Source organism: Carassius gibelio, chromosome B23 (genome assembly GCF_023724105.1).
Source record: "Carassius gibelio isolate Cgi1373 ecotype wild population from Czech Republic chromosome B23, carGib1.2-hapl.c, whole genome shotgun sequence".
Classification (NCBI taxonomy): domain Eukaryota; kingdom Metazoa; phylum Chordata; class Actinopteri; order Cypriniformes; family Cyprinidae; genus Carassius; species Carassius gibelio.
In genome coordinates, this window is record NC_068418.1 from 3,545,228 (window position 1) to 3,554,103 (window position 8,876).

The 8,876-nt window shown below is 46.8% G+C and overlaps 3 non-coding genes and 1 pseudogene across 3 annotated transcripts; all 4 read right to left on the reverse strand.

Annotated features, from left to right (window-relative positions):
- Positions 1-134: 134 nt before the first annotated feature.
- LOC128012317 (U1 spliceosomal RNA) lies at positions 135-298 on the reverse strand. Its single transcript, XR_008182840.1, has one exon. It is a non-coding gene; the product is annotated as a U1 spliceosomal RNA (small nuclear RNA).
- Positions 299-677: 379 nt separating this feature from the next.
- On the reverse strand, positions 678-868 carry LOC128012560 (U2 spliceosomal RNA). The gene has a single exon (XR_008183084.1). It is a non-coding gene; the product is annotated as a U2 spliceosomal RNA (small nuclear RNA).
- An 867-nt stretch (positions 869-1,735) lies between these two features.
- On the reverse strand, positions 1,736-1,899 carry LOC128012318 (U1 spliceosomal RNA). Its single transcript, XR_008182841.1, has one exon. It is a non-coding gene; the product is annotated as a U1 spliceosomal RNA (small nuclear RNA).
- A 379-nt stretch (positions 1,900-2,278) lies between these two features.
- Positions 2,279-2,454, reverse strand: LOC128012653 (uncharacterized; annotated as a pseudogene).
- Between the last annotated feature and the right edge of the window lie 6,422 nt (positions 2,455-8,876).

An 8,876-nucleotide genomic window follows, 5' to 3' on the forward strand; every position in this document is an offset into this window, starting at 1 on the left:
TTTTTCAAGAGCGTAAGTGACTTTGTTTCACAGGCGCACAACACGTATCTCGCATGTGACAGAACTCCCCATTCTGAAATGGAAATAAATAAAAAACTGTAAAAACCTCTTCTGCTTTGTTTCACCAACAATTTCAGGGGAGAGCGCGAACGCAGTCCCCCACTACCATAAATTATGCAGTCGAGATTCCCGCATTTGGGGAATTCGCAGGGGTCAGCATGGCCGGAGTGCAATGGACAAGCCTCGCCCTGGGTGAACCGCCTTCTTGATCATGGTGTCTCCCCTGCCAGGTAAGTATGAAGGCGCAGGCGGTCAGCCAGAGGTCTGATTTGCATCTCTACCATCCTCACCAACGGTTAGCCCTCCGCCCCCGCTCCAGGAAAGGAAGGACGGGTGCCTTCCGTTACTGGCCTGGAAACTGCCAAGCTCATGGGCCGGTGCTTCCCAACGCCAGTTTTAGATGACTCTCTTTAAACAAACACACCTGATTCGATGCACCACCTCGTCTAGATGCACCACCACTTCAAGACCTCAGGTGGGTGCATCGTTAGTGGAAGAGTCCAAGACCCCAGGAGGACACATCAGGAAAAAAGTTTGCAATAAACCACAGCATCTGCAATGGCAGCTCTCATTCCTTGTTCTGCTATTCGACACAATAAATGGCAATCCCCAAAAAGGGAAAGCACACCGTTCCTGGAGACACTGCAATACCAGGCCGATGCATGGAGTGGACGGAGCAAGCCCCGGCTCCAGCTCCGTGATCTAAAAATCCATTTAATATGTAGTCCCCGGATGGGGGACGTATCAGATATTAAACTGATAAGAACAGATACTACACTTGATCTTAGCCAAAAGGCCGAGAAGCGATGCTGCTAAGACGCAGCAGGGAGGAAGCCGGACACGGCGATGCCCATCTCGGCTTTGGTAAGTTTTGGGAGACCTAAAAACGCTGGGGGATGGTGGTAGCCTCCCCTGTCTACAACGTCACCGGGCCTCGTCCCGATCGGCCTGACGGAAAGTACGGCATCGCTCGTAACTCCCAAACGGTTGGTCGCAGAGCCACGTGCCTTATGTCATCGGAATCCTTGGCTCGAGCCGAACGAGACGCAGGTCTCAGATTGGCTCGTCGCTCTGACGAAATTTTCGGGTATTTTGGATTTTGTCGAAAACCTTCTTTTGCAACCTAGCGCCAGGTATTTGGCCCAGTCCCACCCAAATCAGCACAGAAAGCTTCTCTGGAGTCTGACTGTCAATAATCATCCAAAAAAAGAGGAAATTTCCATTCACCTTGGCGAGGGGACCTCAAAACGTGCTAAGGTGGCGTGTCCGAGGTGGCTCGAATGGCTATAACTCCGGGAAGGAGTGAGATCCCTTCACCCAAATCGGCACACCTGTGCAGGGGCTCAGTCCGAGGCCAGGTGAAAAAGGGCGCGGCGACAGGCCACTAGGTGGCGCTGTAAGCGACAACAAAATTAATACGAATCGAAAAAAAGGACAAACAAACAACATGGAGACAGATACAGCTAGGCTGCAGTCAGTCCAATCTACTTTCAAAGTAAGGTCTGCGCTATGTTCGAACTAAACTACCCACCAGGGTCTGATTTTTCAAGAGCGTAAGTGACTTTGTTTCACAGGCGCACAACACGTATCTCGCATGTGACAGAACTCCCCATTCTGAAATGGAAATAAATAAAAAACTGTAAAAACCTCTTCTGCTTTGTTTCACCAACAATTTCAGGGGAGAGCGCGAACGCAGTCCCCCACTACCATAAATTATGCAGTCGAGATTCCCGCATTTGGGGAATTCGCAGGGGTCAGCATGGCCGGAGTGCAATGGACAAGCCTCGCCCTGGGTGAACCGCCTTCTTGATCATGGTGTCTCCCCTGCCAGGTAAGTATGAAGGCGCAGGCGGTCAGCCAGAGGTCTGATTTGCATCTCTACCATCCTCACCAACGGTTAGCCCTCCGCCCCCGCTCCAGGAAAGGAAGGACGGGTGCCTTCCGTTACTGGCCTGGAAACTGCCAAGCTCATGGGCCGGTGCTTCCCAACGCCAGTTTTAGATGACTCTCTTTAAACAAACACACCTGATTCGATGCACCACCTCGTCTAGATGCACCACCACTTCAAGACCTCAGGTGGGTGCATCGTTAGTGGAAGAGTCCAAGACCCCAGGAGGACACATCAGGAAAAAAGTTTGCAATAAACCACAGCATCTGCAATGGCAGCTCTCATTCCTTGTTCTGCTATTCGACACAATAAATGGCAATCCCCAAAAAGGGAAAGCACACCGTTCCTGGAGACACTGCAATACCAGGCCGATGCATGGAGTGGACGGAGCAAGCCCCGGCTCCAGCTCCGTGATCTAAAAATCCATTTAATATGTAGTCCCCGGATGGGGGACGTATCAGATATTAAACTGATAAGAACAGATTTTTCTTTCGAAAAATTTTTATTGTCACCATTTACATTTTTTTCATTTGCATTTTTTTCGTTTTCACACACCATTTTCTTTTTAATCACACATTAAAACAAGCAATATAATATATAATAAATACACATGGTAAAATGAAAGAAACAATCATTATTAAAAAGCATTGATTAAAACCACAGTGTTTTGCTTGTTTTTAAAAGTCCATTATTGAGGTGTGTTTAAAAGGTACGGTCAGTTCCAAAAGTAAAATACAAATTTTAAAAAAGCAAACAAGCCTCGTATATATATATATATATATATGTTAATAAAACCTATTTCATGATAAAACAATAAAAAACACCAATTAAAAATCATCTGTTGTGCAAGACCGGGGGTGAGTCCTTATCAAGTGGGTCATCACCCCACTCTCCAGAACAGGGACATGAGATGCTACTTTATGGACTCAGCGGAGATCCCCTCTCCTCCGGCCCGCTGGCCCGCTGTTCCCGTAGCCAGAGTGGTGAGGGTGCATCTACGGGCGGCCAGGGTCGGTGCCTGCCGGGACCCTCTCCGTGCGACCCCGGCCCCCCCGTCCGAATATCGTCGTCCGGTACCCCTGCAGCATTGATGTTACCTTTAGCTCGCATGCATGGAGGGTTACCGTAACGCGCTTCCCCACCAGCAGGTTTCTGGTGGCCCAGATGGCATCCTTGATGACGTTGAGGGTGAGCCAGAGCGAGGTAAATTTCTGTGCCGTCAAGTCCTTCAAGCCCCGGCCCACCCCAAGGATGGCGAGCTGGTACCCGAACTGGGCCCCACCCACTGGTAGGCACGGGAAATACAGGGGGCCGGTCTTGGCCCACAGGTCCCGCGCAGTGCTGCACTCCCAGAGCAGGTGGTGGACGGTCTCCGGGGAATTGCAGCCGGACCGCGGGCAGATGGGGTTTTTGGCCATGCCTCTGGAGTGCATAACCGCCCTGACCGGGAGGATCTCATGAGCCACCATCCACGATAAGTCCTTGTGCCTGTTCTGGAGAGCGGGGTGAGCCGCGTTCCGCCAAACCTGTTTGGCCTCACTTGGTGTGAGGCCCGGAACTGGACTCACCGGTTCCCGGTCCTGCACAACAGAGATGAGAGACTTGTGTTGAGTTAAAATGGTGACATCTTCACTCTCTAAAAGGTATTTCTTTAAAAACTTTTTTATAAAACTGTACTCTTTGGGCAAGTTAAAAGACACTGGGGTTTTCAAGTCCACTGGTAAAATTTTCAGTGTTCGTAGGTAAGACCCCATCCAAAATCGCGCCATTGCAGCCGTCTTGTTTTCTTTGGATGGGGTCGTGGCATAACTAATGTGCAGGGCGGTGAAGCGGCTGCCTAAAAACAGGTGGGGGTCTGGGAGGCCTTTTCCACCGTTCTCCGGCCTTTTCTTGATAGTCTCCCTCTTCAGGCGCTCCCACTTGGACCCCCACAGGAAGTAAAACACCGCCCTCTCCAGTTTCCCCAGGAACCACCGAGGGGGGCTAAAAACAGAACAGACAAGTAAAATCAGAGGTAAAATCACAGATTTAAAAATTAAAACCTTGCCTTCCATCGTCATCTGTCTTAGTCCCCAAAACCCCAGTCTTTTCCTAACTTTCCCTAACAAGTCAGTCCAGTTTTCCCGTCCACCCCCGTCTTTATCAAATTTAACGCCTAAAATCTTAAAATCGTTGTCTTTAAAAACCAAATCAAGTCCTCCTGTGTCCACGTCTCCCCACGGCCCGAAGAGCTGGGCCTCGGACTTGTTTCTATTGAGTTTGGCGCCCGAGGCCCGACCGTCCCAGTCAGTCAAGTCCAGTGCTCTTCGTATTGATAAAACGTCTGTGGCTAAAAGAGTTACGTCGTCCATATATAAAACACAGGTCGCCGTCAGTCCCCCCGTCCCAGGAACGTCCAGTCCTTTGATCCATTTGTCCCTTCTCAAGATCTGTGCCAGTGGCTCGATGCAAGCCACATACAGAAGAGGAGATAAAGGACATCCCTGACGGACACCACTGTGTATGTTCACAGCTTTGGAAAGATGCCCATTTATTAGAATTTTGCTGACTATTCCCTTGTACAGCAGTCCCACCCAGGCTATAAACCTCTTTGGAAACCCCATTTTCTCCAGAACCTGGAAGAGGTACTGGTGCGAGACTCGATCAAATGCTTTTTCAAAATCTAAATTTAGGACTACTAGCCGAATATTTCTGTCTCTCGCGTAACAGATGGCGTCTCTAATCAGCACTAGGTTGTCTGTTATCTTTCTTCCGGGCACAGAACAAGCTTGATCCGGGTGAATCACGTCCTCTAAAACAGTTGACATGCGTGTTGCTAAAACTTTGCTAAAAAGTTTATAATCGAAATTTAAAAGTGTTATGGGTCTCCAGTTTTTTAAGTCAGTCCGGTCACCTTTTTTGTGAAGTAAAGAAACTATCCCTATTCTAAAACTGTCTGGAAGTCTGTCGAGGGTCTCAAACTCTTTAAAAACTGTCAAAAGCTCTTGTCCTAAAATGTCCCAAAATGTTAGATAAAACTCCAGGGGAAGTCCATCCACTCCTGGGGACTTCCCCCTTTTAAAACCTCCAAGAGCTTTTTGGGTTTCTAAAATGTTCAAATCTTGGGCTAAAATCTCATTTTGACAGTCGACCCTTTTCTCAACAAAATTTAAAACTTCTTTTACGGTGTCTGAGTGTACCTTTTTAAAACTATATAAAGCCCCATAAAATTTTTCCACATCCTCTAAAATCTCTTTTGTTGTGTTAACCTCCCTATCCCCTGTTTTAACCCTGGTTAACCCCCCACCCCTTGTTATTATTTTCTTAAAAAAATATCTGGTACACTTTTCCCCTTCTTCAATTTCTCTCTCTTTGCTTCTTAAAAGGACCCCTTTACTTTCTATATTGGCTAAAACTGACATTTCCTTTTTTACATCCTGGATTTCATTGTTAAAATCAAAACCATTATTTAAAAGATTAAAATACCTTTGTAGTCTTTTTTGCAACCCCAACATGCATTTCTTTTCCCTACTCTTCTTTTCTTTCCCTATCTTTCTAAAAAACTGTCTCGTCCGGTCCTTTACCATCTCCCACCACTGTGCATGATAAGAACAGATTTTTTTCTTTCGAAAAAGTTTTATTGTCACCATTTACATTTTTTCCATTTGCATTTTTTCTTTTTCCCACAACATTTTCTTTTTAATCACACATTAAAACAAGCAATATAATATATAATAAATACACATGGTAAAATGAAATAAACAATCATTTTTAAAAAGCATTTGATTAAAACCACAGTGTTTTGCTTGTTTTTAAAAGTCCATTATTGAGGTGTGTTTAAAAGGAGCGGTCAGTTCCAAAGTAAAACACAAATTTTAAAAAAAGCAAACAAGCCTCGTATATATGTTAATAAAACCTCTTTCATAATAAAACAATAAAAAACACCAATTAAAAATCATCTGTTGTGCAAGACCGGGGGTGAGTCCTTATCAAGTTGGTCATCACCCCACTCTCCAGAACAGGGACATGAGATGCTACTTTATGGACTCAGCGGAGATCCCCTCTCCTCCGGCCCGCTGGCCCGCTGTTCCCGTAGCCAGAGTGGTGAGGGTGCATCTACGGGCGGCCAGGGTCGGTGCCTGCCGGGACCCTCTCCGTGCGACCCCGGCCCCCCCGTCCGAATATTGTCGTCCGGTACCCCTGCAGCATTGATGTTACCTTTAGCTCGCATGCATGGAGGGTTACCGTAACGCGCTTCCCCACCAGCAGGTTTCTGGTGGCCCAGATGGCATCCTTGATGACGTTGAGGGTGAGCCAGAGCGAGGTAAATTTCTGTGCCGTCAAGTCCTTCAAGCCCCGGCCCACCCCAAGGATGGCGAGCTGGTACCCGAACTGGGCCCCACCCGCTGGTAGGCACGGGAAATACAGGGGGCCGGTCTTGGCCCACAGGTCCCGCGCAGTGCTGCACTCCCAGAGCAGGTGGTGGACGGTCTCCGGGGAATTGCAGCCGGACCGTGGGCAGATGGGGTTTTTGGCCATGCCTCTGGAGTGCATAACCGCCCTGACCGGGAGGATCTCATGAGCCACCATCCACGATAAGTCCTTGTGCCTGTTCTGGAGAGCGGGGTGAGCCGCGTTCCGCCAAACCTGTTTGGCCTCACTTGGTGTGAGGCCCGGAACTGGACTCACCGGTTCCCGGTCCTGCACAACAGAGATGAGAGACTTGTGTTGAGTTAAAATGGTGACATCTTCACTCTCTAAAAGGTATTTCTTTAAAAACTTTTTTATAAAACTGTACTCTTTGGGCAAGTTAAAAGACACTGGGGTTTTCAAGTCCACTGGTAAAATTTTCAGTGTTCGTAGGTAAGACCCCATCCAAAATCGCGCCATTGCAGCCGTCTTGTTTTCTTTGGATGGGGTCGTGGCATAACTAATGTGCAGGGCGGTGAAGCGGCTGCCTAAAAACAGGTGGGGGTCTGGGAGGCCTTTTCCACCGTTCTCCGGCCTTTTCTTGATGGTCTCCCTCTTCAGGCGCTCCCACTTGGACCCCCACAGGAAGTAAAACACCGCCCTCTCCAGTTTCCCCAGGAACCACCGAGGGGGGCTAAAAACAGAACAGACAAGTAAAAACAGAGGTAAAATCACAGATTTACAAATTAAAACCTTGCCTTCCATCGTCATCTGTCTTAGTCCCCAAAACCCCAGTCTTTTCCTAACTTTCCCTAACAAGTCAGTCCAGTTTTCCCGTCCACCCCCGTCTTTATCAAATTTAACGCCTAAAATCTTAAAATCGTTGTCTTTAAAAACCAAATCAAGTCCTCCTGTGTCCACGTCTCCCCACGGCCCGAAGAGCTGGGCCTCGGACTTGTTTCTATTGAGTTTGGCGCCCGAGGCCCGACCGTACCAGTCAGTCAAGTCCAGTGCTCTTCGTATTGATAAAACGTCTGTGGCTAAAAGAGTTACGTCATCCATATATAAAACACAGGTCGCCGTCAGTCCCCCCGTCCCAGGAACGTCCAGTCCTTTGATCCATTTGTCCCTTCTCAAGATCTGTGCCAGTGGCTCGATGCAAGCCACATACAGAAGAGGAGATAAAGGACATCCCTGACGGACACCACTGTGTATGTCCACAGCTTTGGAAAGATGCCCATTTATTAGAATTTTGCCGACTATTCCCTTGTACAGCAGTCCCACCCAGGCTCTAAACCTCTTTGGAAGCCCCATTTTCTCCAGAACCTGGAAGAGGTACTGGTGCGAGACTCGATCAAATGCTTTTTCAAAATCTAAATTTAGGACTACTAGCCGAATATTTCTGTCTCTCGCGTAACAGATGGCGTCTCTAATCAGCACTAGGTTGTCTGTTATCTTTCTTCCGGGCACAGCACAGGCTTGATCCGGGTGGATCACGTCCTCTAAAACAGTCGACATGCGTGTTGCTAAAATCTTACTAAAAAGTTTACAATCAAAATTTAAAAGCGTGATTGGTCGCCAGTTTTTCAAGTCAGTCTTGTCTCCTTTCTTATATAATAATGAAACTATCCCTACTCTAAAGCTGTCAGGAAGTCTGTCAAGAGTCTCAAATTCTTTAAAAACGGTCAACAGTTCGTGTGCTAAAATGTCCCAGAAAGTCAGATAAAATTCAAAGGGAAGTCCGTCAATGCCAGGGGACTTCCCTTTTTTAAAATGTTTTAAAGCTTTCTGAATTTCTAAAACTGTAAAATCCTGGGATAAAAGCACATCTGGGCTCTTTACCTTTTTATTTAAAAAGGTTAAAACTTCCTCTAAAACCCCATTATGAGCCTCTTTTGCACTATATAAATTATTATAAAAGTTTTCAGTTTCATTTAAAATCTCTTTTGTGCCGCTTGCTTCCCTCCCGGTAAAAGTCTTCAAAGCAGAGATTGACCCACCCCGTGTAATAATTTTTTTAAAAAAGTATCTTGTGCATTTCTCCCCTTCTTCTATTTCTCTTTCTTTACATCTTAAAATAACACCCCTACTCTGAACTTCGAATAAAACTGACATTTCTTTCTTGACTTCTTTTATCTCTTCTGTAAAATCCAATCCACTGTTTAAAAGGTTAAAATATCTCTGCAGTCTTTTTTGCAGCCCCATCATGTGTCTTCTTTCCCTGTTCTTTTTCCTTTTCCCTATATTTCTAAAAAACTGTCTTGTCCGGTCCTTAACCACTTCCCACCACTGTGCACGTGTATCATAAAAGTCTTGGAGGGTCTGCCATTGGCTGAACTGCTCCCTATACTCTCTAACCACTTCTTCATCCTCTAATAGGGAACAGTTCAGCTTCCACAGCCCTCCTCCTACCGTCACACCCATGGAAAGTGAAAGGGTGCAAGACAGTATCATGTGATCAGAAAAAAAGGGAGGGGTCAATGTTGCATCGGTTGGCGGGCAGTCCCTTGTAAAAACATAGTCAATTCGAGAGGCTCTG